Source organism: Camelus ferus, chromosome 9 (genome assembly GCF_009834535.1).
Source record: "Camelus ferus isolate YT-003-E chromosome 9, BCGSAC_Cfer_1.0, whole genome shotgun sequence".
Classification (NCBI taxonomy): domain Eukaryota; kingdom Metazoa; phylum Chordata; class Mammalia; order Artiodactyla; family Camelidae; genus Camelus; species Camelus ferus.
This window is the reverse complement of record NC_045704.1, coordinates 66,700,147-66,714,442: the sequence shown is the minus strand read 5'-3', so window position 1 is coordinate 66,714,442 and position 14,296 is coordinate 66,700,147. Positions and strand designations below refer to the sequence as shown.

Sequence of the window (14,296 nt, the reverse complement as noted above, 5' to 3'; positions counted from 1 at the left end):
TTTCCAAACTCTTCACTGTTCTCGGCCCAGTTTTCATCCAGCTCCTGACCCTTGCTGATGGTGGTGTTCGTGGCTCTGCAAACTGCTGCCTTCAGGACGTGGTAAGGTTACTCAGTCTCGGGAGCACTGACCCTGCCGGTGCTGACACAGACCTCTGACTCCAATCTCCTTGGAGGTCCTGAATCCCTATCTTAGTTTCAGCCCCTGGGCTCCTCAGCTCCCAGTTGTAGCCCACCCAGCCAACGCCCCACCACCTAACTCCAGCCCCCGAGTGTGATTTTGCACAGTTGGGACGGGGCCACACTGCAATCATACTTCCATTTGAAATTTGTTGCATATCTAATGCCAAAGAATCTCTAGTAAACTATACCTGGTTAATCGCATAGTTTGGGTTTATTACTTCTTTATTAATCCCGTTGTTGCCTTTGAGAGACCAGAATTTTTTTTAAACACCACCACCACCAATATTGGGGTTTTGTTAAGAAAATGGACTCAACCCAAGTAGACGCAAAGCTCTGGTGCCTCTAACTTGAAAACCTGATTTATTCCCAGCTGTTTCTAAGCCTCTACTGAGGGCCAGGGAACACAGCACACACTGGGAACCAGGGCAAGACACAGTCCCATCTCATGGAGCTCATAGTCCAACGGAGAGAAGGACAAGTACCAAATGGTTATGATTCAGTGTAAGTACCACTATAAGGTTTGAGGCACGTCTAATCCAGAAGAGAAAATAACTGAGCTAATTGCTAAGAATAAAAGGCTAACAATGGGAAAGGAAGGGGGGATGGGAGGGAGGGTGTTCTAAGCAGTGGGAGCATCTTGGAGGTGAGAGGGAGACCCTGATTCTGTGAGGTGCGTCAGTCTGGCTGGAAGCGCAGGTGCAGGGCAGGTACGTGCTCCCAGGAGGGACGAGAAGACAGATGCAGGCAGGACCACATGCTGGTGGGCCTGTGCACGAGGCTCAGCAGTTGGACTCTCCCCTGCAGTGTGCTTTGGTTCTCCAACTTGAGTGCACGTAAGAATCAGTTGGGGGGGGGGGGGGTTTAACTGTGGTTCCTGAACCCTCCACAGAGAAGCTCATATTCAGCAGGGAGTGGACCCAGGAATCTGCATTTTTATAACCACTCCCTCTGCTGGGTGAGTTTGATGCAGAGTAGGGTTGGGTGACACTTTTTCAAATACGGCTGCAGGAGACATGTGCCATAGAGGGGTGGCGTGATCAGATCTGTTTCAGAAAAGTCACTCTGGCAGAAAGCACCCCGTGCATGCTCACTCAGCAAGGCCCCTAATCCTTCGGTAATCCTCCAGTAACCTTCTGTTGCCCAGGACCTCGCAAAGCCTGGAGCTGGCTCGGACAGAGACCGTCTCCTGGGAGGAGAGGCTGCTGGGAAAGTCATGCCTGACTGCTCCTGGACTGTTTATTGGAACTTTTCTAGCCCAAACCCAGGGCAGCAAGGGTTGCTGGTTGTGAAAGCATGAAAGCCTTGAGGCCCCAAGTCCACCGAGGCGCTTCCAGATCCTGGAGGACACAGGCTCAGCTGGGGGCTGGGGCCTGGAGCAGACCCGTGTCTAGTCTAGTCGGGGTGCAGGATCTCCTGACAGGACAGAGCCCGGGCTCACTTGGTTAATAAGGCCCCAGGGGGATCTGGGTGCAGGCCAGCTCAGCTCTTCACCCCTGAAATGCCAGTGGTATCATCTCAGAGACCTGAATCTATCCAGATTAGCGTAGTCTAGCTTCTTGCACCCAATGGTGATAAATACATTGCTAAATATTTTGGGATCGCTCCAACAAAGACATGCTGACCAACAAGCCTGCACACTCATTTCTTGGAACTGCCTCATCGGCTGAGCTGTAGTTCTGCAGAAATTGCCTTCCTGTAACCTGGGGACTCTGAGCATGGTAAGAAATCCAGGCTGACTGGTGCTGGCTGACAGCACAGGAGGCTAGGCGATGTTCACCCCAGCTCACCACCCACGCCCACCCCAAGATGCAAGCCTGGGCCTTCAGAGCCAGCATTTGCACCGTCTTCCATCGCTCTTTCACAGCAAAGGTCAAACCTCTCCCAAAGTTGGACAAGGCTCTGCTCAGTGACATATTGTTTCATATTCTTCCATCTCAGAGGGCAAGGACCCTGTCTTGGGCTTTTTTTCTGGCTCCCTGCACCAAACAGCTCCTCAGATGAGCGAGTCTGAAATGACCAAGAGACCTCTGTATGGGTGGGCCTGCCCTCACGTTCGGCTCCCAGCCAAAGCACTAACAGCTCAGCTCTGCCGCTACCCAGACTCCAGGCTCTAAACTGGGACATCTGCTTCCTGAACAGTCCCCAGGTAAGGTTTTTGGCTTACACTTAGCAGGATGGCCCCTTCGCCAGCTGAATCCTGGTATTTGCTGGAACAAGCCTCATTGACTACCTAGCAGGACACCATTAAGAATCTAGAGAAGAAAATGGAAAAACAGTCATGTTCAGGTGCTTTAAAGAGCCATGAGGAGATGATTCCATTTAAATCAGCTGCGGGGAGCCTACCTTAAACATTATGGCTTTTCTATGTCATCTTGTCTGTTTCTAGGACATAAATATTTAAACATTGTGTGTGTGTATGAGATCTAGTGACATTTGTGAGTATGTAATTGATACTGAAAAAAAATCTAAGAAACATCAACCTGATATTATTAATTGAAAGGTAAGTTTCAACATAGGTATCAAAACTATTTATAATTAATGAGTTTCTAGAAAGTTGATCTTTTGTAATCAATTTTCAATACCATGATTAAAACTTGAAGAGATGACCAACAAGGACGCCGCTCTACTGTAAAGAAGAGAAGCAATAAAGTCGCTGTAATTCATTAACGTGAGGAATTGGGTGGTTGGCGCCAGTGACACCCAGCCAGGTGCCCATACGTCTTGGCACAGAGGCCGCGCGGTCAGGACAGTCCGATGGTGATTGTCTCTCTGCTGCCTGTGATGCCTGGAGACAGGGGCTGGGAACTGGCCAGCTCGTGGGCCCTGTCACCATCCATTGTGACCTGAGATAAAGATACGTGAAATCTCAAGAGAACTTTAAGATCTAGGAATTGGTTTATTTTAATTAATGTAGACTTTTAAATAGTCTTCAAAATTACATGTTTGTGTCATTTTATGGCTATTTTGTTAAAAGTCAGGCACTTCCACATACATGACGTTTATTTTATGTCATTTAATTCTAGATATTATTATCCCAACTTTAATTAAGAGGGTTAAGTTGGGGCTCAGAAAGATTCAAAATCATTCAACTGTTAAGTACTAAGGTTGGGATTCGCCCAGATCTGTCTACTGCAATCCCTGTATTCTTTGTACCACAATTCTTTTCCAATATACCATACCTATGACACCTGCGTTTGCTGAGTCGCCTGGAAGTCACAGCTGTTTCCTGATCTTATAGTCAAGGATATCCACCTGGTGCAAGCCGAAATCACAACAAAAACCCTACCTATCGGTCATGTGTGACCCACGGGCTAGGATGACCCCTAGCACATTTCTGCAGTGCCATTAAGGACAGAACCAAAGATTAGGAGGCCCCACTGTCATGCTTCCACCCTTCCTAAGTACCCTCAGCTCAGAGACACACCCAGAAATATACAGTGAGTTTTCAGGCATCAAATGACACACACACGGGTTGCCCTTCATCTTAACAGCCATACAAAAGGCTTTCTGTGCACCTGCCTGGTTCTCTGAGAGACTGTGTTTCAGGTGGGTTGGGCTGAGTCTTTCCCATTCTCAAATTGTCATCTCAGTTTATAAACTCCAACTACCCAGCTGTAATAATCATGTGGCAAAACTGTGACTCTGTGACCCACCCACGGCAAACAGAGAAGGCGGAAAAGGCATAAAAGGCAGGGGAGGAGCACTAACCTTTGTCAAGTTCCTATCATGAGTCAAAATAATCCTGTGAAGTATTTATTCTTAGCCCACTTTTAGATGAGGCCGCTCCAGCTTGGGAAGTTGAGTGACCTGCCAAGCTCACACGGCTAACGGGAGGTGGAGTAGAATTTGAACCAAAGTCGGCCTCTCTTAACACCCACACGTTATCTTACTTTATTTCACTTAATATAATTAACTCTTCTTCACATTATGATGAAGGTATTTTTATCGACACGTTACAGGTAAAGAACCTGAGGTTGCTTCTGGAATGAATTTGCCCTCTGGAATGCTCAGCCCAGGTGTTTCTCCGCACTGCCTTAGGTAAGTATTATTAATACACGAGTCAAGACTCTTAACGGAACGTGAAAGAAAATACATCTTTTTGAGGACAAACCCCTCCCAGGACTGCTCTGTCTCTTCATAGTTCCAGGCAGGCTAAGACGTCATATAAGCGCTCATGATTCAGCGTCATAACCAAAAGGGTGACGGTGTACTCACCTACATCAGAAGCACCATCGCCTCTAAATCTGACACTCACATCTGAAGGTCACTAGTGTGCTCTGTCCTCAGCTTCTAAGATTTTCTTGGTTAAGACTTCCATGGCTGCAAATAACACAAAACCAACCTGAGTTAGTATCAATGAAACAAGAGGATTTTTAACAGAAGGATGAAATCCAAGAACCAGAGCAAGAGGGCTTGTAGGACCTCAGTCAGGGGGTTGAAAGGCCTTCCTTCCAGACATGGGGCAGCTTACATGACTCAGTTCCCAACTGCAGGACTCAGGCCACATTCTCAGACTGAGAAGTGAACGATTCCAACTAATCTAGTCTTCACGGAGCAGGGTTGCTGTGCAGAAGCATGGCTGCCAGGACTCACCCTCATGCGGGGCGGAGCTCTTACCAAAGAGAACGTAGTCACTCCTAATATTGATTCACAAAAAACTATAGCTCACTCTAAACTCTAAGCATAAGATTATAATCCAGACAGGACACACAGTGGGGAAAACACCCTGTGAGAAGTCAGGAGTCCTGATTCCTGTGAAGTCTCTGCACTGGGCAATTCCTGCATCTGTCACATGAGCAGTTGAAGTAGATGACCAAATGCCTTCTAAAGTGACCCTCAGTTCTAAGTCCCTGGAGGTGACTGGTGTAACCGTCACTTCAAGAAGCCTTTAACACAGCTGTCTGAAGGACGTGCATGTTTTGATGAGCCTCAAGGTTTGTGTGAAGCTTCCTCCTACAGAAACAATGGCTGCAGCCTCTCAAGCATGTCAACATCCAGCTCTGTGATGAGAGAAGAAAAGATAAATATGCAAACTCTAGGTCTTCAGTGCTGGCCTCAAGGACCCCGTTTTAAGGGGACTTCTTCCACGCCTATCTAATGCTCTACTTGTCTGGCTCACGTAGCAGACCACATAACTGTGTAACCAGGCAGAACCCCATGGGTCTTCCCGGAACAGACCCCCTCGCCTCCACCGTATTCCCCACCTGTCTCTTGTCTGTAGGAAAACCTTAGCCTCCTGGGCCTTCCCTGAATTCCAACAGTGAATTTAATCAGAGAGGTGAGAAAATGCAGAAAGAAAGGAAAACAGCCAAGCAGGACAAAATAATATTAGTTTAGCCATTAAACCAAGTCAAGGACCTTTATTCCTCCACAAGGACAGTACATAAATCGAGCCATGTCCCTTGAGCTGTTCTGCAGGCGCTGAAACCCCCACCAGGTGGAAGACATTAACTGCGTGCTGCCCACAAGCACGTCGACCCCAGACCAGCTGGAAGCAGAAGGCTGATGATGTTGACTCCCGATGAGCCCGCCGCCAACCAGACAGAAGAATGTCTACAAGCTGATCACACAGCCCAGAGCACCCCCTCCGCCACCTTGTCCTTAAAACATTTCCCTGAAAGCCTTTCGGGGTTCCAGCTACCTGGGCTCCTGGCCGGGTGCCCTGCAGTAAGCACTGCCCTTTGCTCCACCACAGCCTGCTGGCTGTAGGCTGGCTTTACCGGGCATGGCAAGCAGATCCCAGTCTGGTTCGGTGACAACTGCGACGTCACATCAACACGCTGGACTTCTGGTCAGTCCTCTCGTTCAAAGCTGCTTCGCATCAGCTGTGGGTCTGATTCAGGGTTGGTGCCGGCGTCACCCTTACCTGACACTGACCAGCCGAAGCAGAACTCAGCTCACTACTAGAAGGAATCAAGGCGATTCGTCTCAACCGGATGCTTTATTTCTTACTGTGCCCTCCGTGTCCTTTCTTCTAATGATTCTTTTCTGCACCAACCACAGAACTGAGTTCTTGTCTAAAACTAAATTAGTTCTCGCTTGAAACACTTTTAAAATGTAACATATTTGCTCTCCTAACCCTCCTTACTCTGCTCTGCCTTTTTTCCCGTGGCATTTATCACCTTCCAACATATCATATAACTTAGTGTGTCTATTTTTTGTGTGTATATTCTCCCAACAAACTGTAAGCTCCACAAAGGCAGATATCTTATTCTGATATATACATATACCCGGACTTCATTCCCAGTTCCTGGCACAGGGCTTCTAAAACCCTTGGAATTTCCTGAGTGATACGAGTATCTTTTGTTACTCATAACAAACTTTTTTTCCTGAATGTAGCTGAACGTATGCTAGCGAGGGTCCTAGATAGCTTCAGGACGGAGGCTAGTGGCCAGAGAAACCAGCCATGTGATTAGAGGGTTGGAACTTTCAGCCCTGCACTCAACCTCCAAGAGGGGAGAAGCACCAGTGGTCAATGATTTCATCCAGTCGTGCCTATGTAATGAAACCCCACAGAAAAACTCTAAAAGAGTTTTTCTCTTAGAGAAAACTTCCACTTTGTTGAACACAGCCACGTGCCAGGAGCATGGTATGCCCCGACTCCACCAGGACGGAAGCACCTTCCAGATCTTGTCCTATGTACCTCCATCTGGCTGTTGAGTTTTACCCTTTATAATAATCTGTGATCAGATTCCTATTCTGAGTTCTATTCTAGCAAATTATCAAACCTGACAGGGTCATGGGAACCCCAGTTTTGTAGTCAGCCAGGCAGAAGTGTGAGTAGCCTGGGGTCCCCTCTTTGTGGCTGGCATCGCAAGTGGGGCACTCTTAGTGGGACAGCTCTCAACCTGCAGAGTCTGCGATAACGCTAAGTCGTGTCAGAATTGAAGCAAATTATTGGACACTCACTTGGGGTTGGAGAAGCAGAGAACTGGTTGTTGGAGGAGAAATGACACACTTACGCTGGCTCCTAGCAGACACTCAACTAATACTTGCTGAGAACGAGTGAACGGGGGGACGTCATCTCCCCTACCAGGGGTCGCCATTGAAGCGCTCCTGTTCTGACTCTCGTCTTCTTGGGCCTCCCCAGTCCTTCCTAATGGCTTTCTAACTATTCAACAGATAAAGATTTTTGAGGCCCCAACACACTGCCAGGCACTGAGACATCATCATGGATGAAATTAGCCAGGAGGCATCAAGGATGCCACTTGATGCCGTGGGTCTTAGAGCAGCTCAAGGACTCGGGGGTTTTTGCCCACCCCACCAGGGCGGAGCCAGGCCCTGTGGACAGAACAGACCTGACCCTCTCTGAAACTCAATCCTCATGGTCCCCAGTGATTCTTCAGCTTGCCCCACTACACAGCAAAATGCAGCCCTGAACACATCCCACTGATGCCTTCAAGCCTGGATTAAAATCACATGGGAAAGGCTGGCCCTTAAGACACAAGGTTTGAGGGTCATTCTCAGCAGGAAGCAGATGGAACTCCAAGCTGGCCAAGAGCACCACCCTCTGTGTTTTCGGCAAACAAGCTTCCCCTGCACAGGGCATCCAGCCGAGTCTTCTCTTAGCTTTTAGTCTCTACGTCCCACTCTATGGGGGCTTTTAAAGAAATTCCAGTTTAACACATGACATTCATGAGAACAAATCCCAGATAGATGGGAGTGTTTACCTTAAACATACAACTCCCACTTTACTAGAAAAGAGTATTATTGTAATCTTGGTGTGGAAGAATCCTTGACACACAGAACAGAAAACACAGTGGTAATAAAGGCAAAACTAGGTGGATTTAGCTAAATAAATTTTGAAACTTCTTAAAAACAAAAAGTAAGACTGACAATGTTAAATATAAACTGATGCAAATATTTTCCATATAGATAAATAAGAAGGTTAATAGTGACAACGTATTAAGAGCTTCTACAAGTAAACATAAACTCTTGAAGACAAAGGACAAGAGAGAAGAGGACTTTTCTTTGTGAAGGTGGGTAGAGGCAGAGAAAAGGGAAAAGGGCGATGAGGCAGAGCATCTCCCCTTCCACGTGTCCCCCAGACTGAATTTGAGGCCCCTGCAAGAGGCTTTAGCAGAGGAGCTGATGGGGCCATTCAGTAGAGATGTCTTGAGACTGAGGGTATAAGCAAAGCATCCTTGGGGCCCCCAGTGATAAAGGATGATTGGCACGTGGTGAGCAGGTGGCCCTTTCCCTACCTCGGCCAAACAAGAACCAGGAACTCTGGAGACATCTGGAGACAGCACCCATGGCGTGGACTTTGGTGTTTGACTTCTGTTAACTTCTCCAAGCTTCCACAAGCTGTGGACACACAAGAAGCAGGGGAGAAGGGGAACCTGAGAAGCTGCCATGTGGAGACGCACCCAACAGACAGGCATATGGACACATGTGAGGGACCCTTTGGGGACTTCCAGAAAGACCCAAAAGACCTCCTAAGGGGCCTGAGAGCCTGGTTTTACTTGGGAGACTGCAACAGAAAACATCGGGACATACATACATACACACTTCCTTTAAAGTCTGGAGAGAGAATGGTTTTCTTGGAGAAACGGGATTATGGGAAGAGACAGGAAATTTTACTTTCTATTGTATACATTTCTGGGATGTTTAATTTTTATAGGAATATATATTACTTTCAGAATAGTAACATGCAAAAAGATAGTCCCATTTAGAAAAACAAAAACAAAAAAATGCGCAGGCTATGGCATTTGGCTTTCAAGGATGGAGCCCCCTCTGCAGCGTAGGTGGTGACAGTATGAGCCTACAGTCAGTCATGTAGTGTATGTGACCCGTGACAAGGAACAAAGCACAGAACAGTGGGATGCCCCAGAGCTACCCTGGCCCGAACATCTGGAACCGAACCGTGTCCAAGGGCAAAAGCTGGTTTGGTGGCAGCACGGAGTGTCAGGGTTCGTTACCATCCCTGACAGAGAGGCCTGACTTGTTCTGCCTCCAGAGCTCTTGGAAAAACACCTTCTGCTGTGGGCAGTCACCACAGGGCTCAAAGGGTTTCTCTCTCACACATGTTTAAGTTGCAAGGGAGAGATGGCACCGAGGTGTCACAGTCTGCCGCTGCCATGAAAATGTCCAGCATCCCTCACTGAGATTCCCAGGCCTGGCCCCTGCCTTGCTCTCCCAGCCTCATGTATCTCCTCTTCCAGCTCCAGGTGCTTAAACACGTGTGGTCCCCAGATGGTGTCCTCTTTCTGACCTGGAACCCCTCACCTGCCCCTTCACTCACTCTTCTGTTCCCAGCCGTGTTGTTACCTCCTGCAGAGAGTCCTCCCTGAGCCCCCACTGGGTGAGGTACCATCAGCTGTGCTCCCGGACCCCGTGGGCCACCCTCTGAAACATCACCGCTCTGTACAATGGTCGCCGGACGATGTGTCTGCAGCTCTGTGTCTGGCGAGGGTGATAGCGTGAGCCCGGCGGCTCTGGTCCTGGGCCTGAGCTCCATAGACGTTTGCTGAGGAAGGCACCTGCTGGGTGGCCCAGCCCTCAGGCACCCCCAAAGGAGGCCCCCCGCAGTTCCGCTGCCTCACCTGTAAGCCCTCACAGTTCCCAAGGGAAGGATGGTGGCAAAACTCTAACAAATTACTGCCCTTAACTAAAGTGTCTCTTCCAGGAAGAGAAACTTCAAAACAAAGAGCTGACTGCTCACGGAGGCAGCCGGGCCTGCAGCCCTCCCACACGGCTGTCCTCAGTGTGCCAGGAGCAGGTAGGAGCCCCATGGCCTGGCTGGGCTCAGGAGAGCACTAGGGGACCAAGGCTCCAGCTGTGACTCTGCCCCAAGCCGCTGAGACTTGGGGCAAACCCTTCGCCTCTCAGGCCTGTGAGTCCCGGGGCCTTTGAAGTGAAGCCTGCTCACGTGCTGGCCAGGCCCTGGGAGGGGAGGCAGGAGAAAGGCTGGGCAATCTGAAAGGGCCTCATTTGGGCTCCACCCAGCCTCGACCTCAGCCCTGGGTCAGCCCGGCCCCAAATCCTCCTGCCTCATTCCCCAGACTCTCCTCACAGCGGACGTCAGTCTGGGTCACAGAAGCGAAAACCTGACCAAGGCCCTTGCCGTTGATGCTTTTTACAAAAAAGCAAATCTAGGTCGCACCGGCCCCTGCCCTTTGAGGGGAAGGTCACAGGCCTCTTCACACCCCATTTCCCACCACGCAGGTTTTACATGGACCTTGTTTCTACCAAGACCCTGCAACAGCTGGCCCCACAGTGCTGGGCAAGGTCACCAGCCTGAGCGGCCCTCCCTGAGGCCGCTCTGGAGGCAAACCCAAGCCCCCTTCCCAAGGTGCTGCAGCTGCGAGGCTGCAGTTACAAGGAGGAGGGGCTCGCGTCTATGCCCCCTGATGTCACTGAGCCGGGGGAACGGAGACAGTTTACTTGCCCTCTGCGCTGCTGAATGCGCAGCCTCGGGCATCCGTCAGACCTGGGCTCAAGTCTCAGTCCTGCCACTTTCTAATTACATGACTTTGGGCCAGTTACCAACCACTCTGCATCTCAGCTTCGAATCGGCCGAGTGGGGACAGAACGCTTACCGAGAAGGCCTACCTTGCAGGCCTGTCACGGGGATGAAATGAAACAACACCAAACACACAGCACAGGGCCTGTCTGGCTGCTTAGCCAATGTCAGCAACTGTTGACAGCCTGGAAATGTCTGGCAAGAGCAATGGGGCTTATGTTTTCCAAAGAATTTCGCCATGTGTCATGGTCAGGACCAAATCCTGACCCCCACGGCCCAGAGGCAGTCTTTCCCTGCCCCCCACTCACCCTGCCCCCTAGTTTCAATTACTTTTGATTAAACAACTGAGAATTGTAAACATGAAAATCTGCAGGCAGACTGGCCTGTTCCTGAGCACAGGGGCAGACCCAAACCCCAGGGGTCCCCACGGCTCAGACCTGCTGCGTCTTTCTGCCCCTGCAGCGGGCCCTGAGACCCAGGTGCCCAGCACAGGCTGCTGCCTCCTTGGCTGCAGTGCCTCCGACCCGGGCACTGACTCACGGTGGGACCTTCAGGATAGTTGCTTTTTAATCTCATGAAAAATCCCTGGGGCCTGCTTTGCAGAGGAGTGAGTACCAGGAAGCAGGGAGCGCTTTCTGGGATGCAGGATAACAGATGGCACCTGGGCCTGAGAGGCGGGTCCCCAGGTGCCTCTGCCAGCTCTGGGGCAATAGGCCTTTTTGTTCCATTTGGGTTGGCTTCACTTTCTTTCTCTTTTTTTTTTTTTTTTTTTTTTTTTAATAAAACCAAAGGATCAAGATGAGACAGGCAGTAGGGTTAAAAAAGGCGAATGCCCCAAATGTAAGTGAGCTTCACAGCCAAACTCTCCCTGAGCTGGTTAATGAATAAGCCAGTGATTAAGCTGCTCTAGCACGTTCTATTCTGTAGCCCAGAAAGGATCCTTCCCACTAAGGGGGCCATAGACACTGGATGAGTAGCTTCAGTCCCTGTCCAACTTCCCTGTGCCTGTGTCTGCTGTATGTGGTGGTAAGACGACCTCTGACCCCAGAGTCATTTCTGGGACACCACCTGGGCCAGAGAGGACCCAGAGACAAAGGGAGGCGTCTGGGGTCCTGTCTTACAGGATCGGCCCATGAGAGAGGGGTGCGTGCCTGGCACCGTATCTCTTCAGCTGGTTCTCACAATAACCCCAGACTGCGGGACCTGCTATTGGGGCAAAGGTTTGGAGAAGTTAAGGGGCGTGCCCAGAAACTGGCAGAAGCAGGTCTTAAAGCCCACAGCCCGATGTGCGAGGCGATCACCTAGTACGGCCTTTGCCATTTTACTGCAAATGACAGATGCTGCAGTAGTCCCTAAAACTGGGAGGCTGGTGAGCAGCGGTGTTGCTTGGGAAGGCTCAGTGGAAAAGGGGGAGGCTTTGGACGGGTCCCGGGGAAGGAGGAGAGGCAAGGACCCCGGGTGCTGGGAAAGAGTCAGGCGTGTTCAGGAAGCAGGGCAAGACCAGGCCCAGAACTCGTTGTGGCAAAACATGCTGACCTGCCTGCTGTGATGCTCCTCGTCTGTAGATTAAACCCTCCCTGAGCACGTGTAAGTGAGCGCTGCGAAAACATGTGTGAATTTTAGCACTCAGCACTCGGGACGAAAGCGCTGCGGGCAGGCGGGGTGTTGCCCCCACCGTGTCCTCAGCCAGCCTCTGTGGACATTCTGTGCCCCCCGCGAACCTGGGGCTTCGCAAACCGCGGTGGCTCATGACAACTTCCTCTATACAAGCTCTTTGAAAACCCATTTAGAAAGGAAGTTGCTCTTTCTTTGTGCTTTGGAAACTCTGCTGTGCAGATGGTTCCTGCAAGTTTAATTTCTTCACTGCTTAGCACTGAGAGAAAAATGTTTGTTTTTTGTTTTTACTAGATTTCTACAAATCAGATACATAATATTTCTCTTAAAATTGAGGTCATCTGGTCAAGATTCCGAACCAGACACATCGCAGGTTGCCCTGACACAACCAGAAAGGGCAGTCCCTGCCTGGTGGAGACCCCGGCTCCCTGTGTGAGAATGTCGAGTCCACTCGTCAGTCCCCAGCTCCCGGACCCCGTGAGTCTCTCCCTCCTCTTCAGGCCCTCGGCCCTGGCTCTGTGCCTCTCCTGAAATCTCTGCCCTCAGCCTCACATTACAGCTCTCTGGAACCAGGCCACCGTGCAGGAAACCCCTGGAGGTGAGGAGCATGCTTCGTCCACTCTTCCAACAAGTATGCCTTAATGCCTTCCACATGCCAAGCAGTTTGCTGGGCCCTGGGATACACCTGCCAGCAAGGCTGTCCTGGCAGCAAGCTTAACGGCACAGACTCCGGAGCTAGGCTGACAGGGCTGGAGTCCCAGCTCTGCCGTGCGCTAGCTGTGCGCCCCGGGCAAGCCCCGCAGCCCCAGCGCGCCTTAGTCTGCCCACGCGTGCAGTGGTGATACCAACGCCTACCTCCCAGCAGTGAGGGGATTGAGTGAGTCCACACCTAGTAACCAGCAAGTCTCCTGCATGTAAGCTAGTGTTACAGGCTAGTGCTACGGAAACAGACTGATACAACAAAAGGCAAGCGGTCTCTACAGCAAGGGTGAGTGCAAGATGTTTTTGGAGGACACAAGAGGGGTGAATAAACCCAGACTTAGGAGGGCTTCCCAAAGGGGGCCACACTCTAAACAGAGGCTTAGAGAACCAGTTAACTGTAGTAAGGAGATATGAGGACAGGGAGAAGAATGTTCCAGACTGAGGGAACAGCACGTGGAAAGGTGGAGAGGCAAAAGTCCATGCTTTCTTTGGCAAGTTTGCTTCAAATTAAAAATAAAACAAAGCAATAAGTCAGTCACTGAGTAACAATTATTACAGAATTTGTAATGTGCCTTCTATCCATTGAACCATTAATGTACGAACTGCAAAGAATTCAGGCTCAAATCACAAAGAGCAAGGCTGAACTCAAGTCATCTTTGAAGGTTATACCAACAAGGTCACCATGGCTCACATGTTCTCTTTCTATTTTCTAGGAGACAAACATTGATGAGCCTCAAATTGTTATATTAATTGAATCGTTTCTTGAGTGATTTCTGGTCTAAAAGCTCCCTAAGAGAAGACAGAGGACAGTCTCTGTTTTTCACTCCCCACACTGCTCCCAACACACCCTTCCACGTGGTAGGTATCCAGCAAATGCATTTTTTTCTTTTATCCTTTAATGCACTGAATTTTAGTTTGAATCCCAAAGTTTTCTAAACAAATGCTTTTTAAATGATAAGTTCTAAAATGAATCCTGCCAATACCCAGTGGTTCTCTTTCCACCCAACTCAGAGGAAAGCAAGTTTGGGCCTGCTTCTGGTCTCTTAGAGCAGGAAGCCAGTCTCCAAGATGACCTCACTGCAGAGCCGTGTTTTATAGTCAACTAGCAAATCTCGGCATGAACTGAGAATAAAAGTTGGAAAGACGATAAAAGTCCAAGTAAGCCAGCACTGTGCAGGTCAGGTCAGTGCGGAGAACCAGCGGGACCCACGATTAGCTTTCAATTTTAAGGAAACTCAAGAGGGAGAAATCTTTCCGGCCAGTAATCATCCTTTTTCAGAAGACCAGCACAGCCTTTTCCTTAGTCGCAGGTGAGGAACTGTGGTTCCTAAGA

At 49.7% G+C, this 14,296-nt stretch overlaps 1 long non-coding RNA gene across 1 annotated transcript; it reads left to right on the top strand.

Moving 5' to 3' along the window:
• Positions 1-571: 571 nt before the first annotated feature.
• LOC116665890 lies at positions 572-13,630 on the top strand. The gene is made up of 5 exons (XR_004322664.1): positions 572-683; positions 1,327-2,328; positions 4,142-4,220; positions 9,811-9,903; positions 12,556-13,630. It is a non-coding gene; the product is annotated as an uncharacterized LOC116665890 (long non-coding RNA).
• Positions 13,631-14,296: the final 666 nt, after the last annotated feature.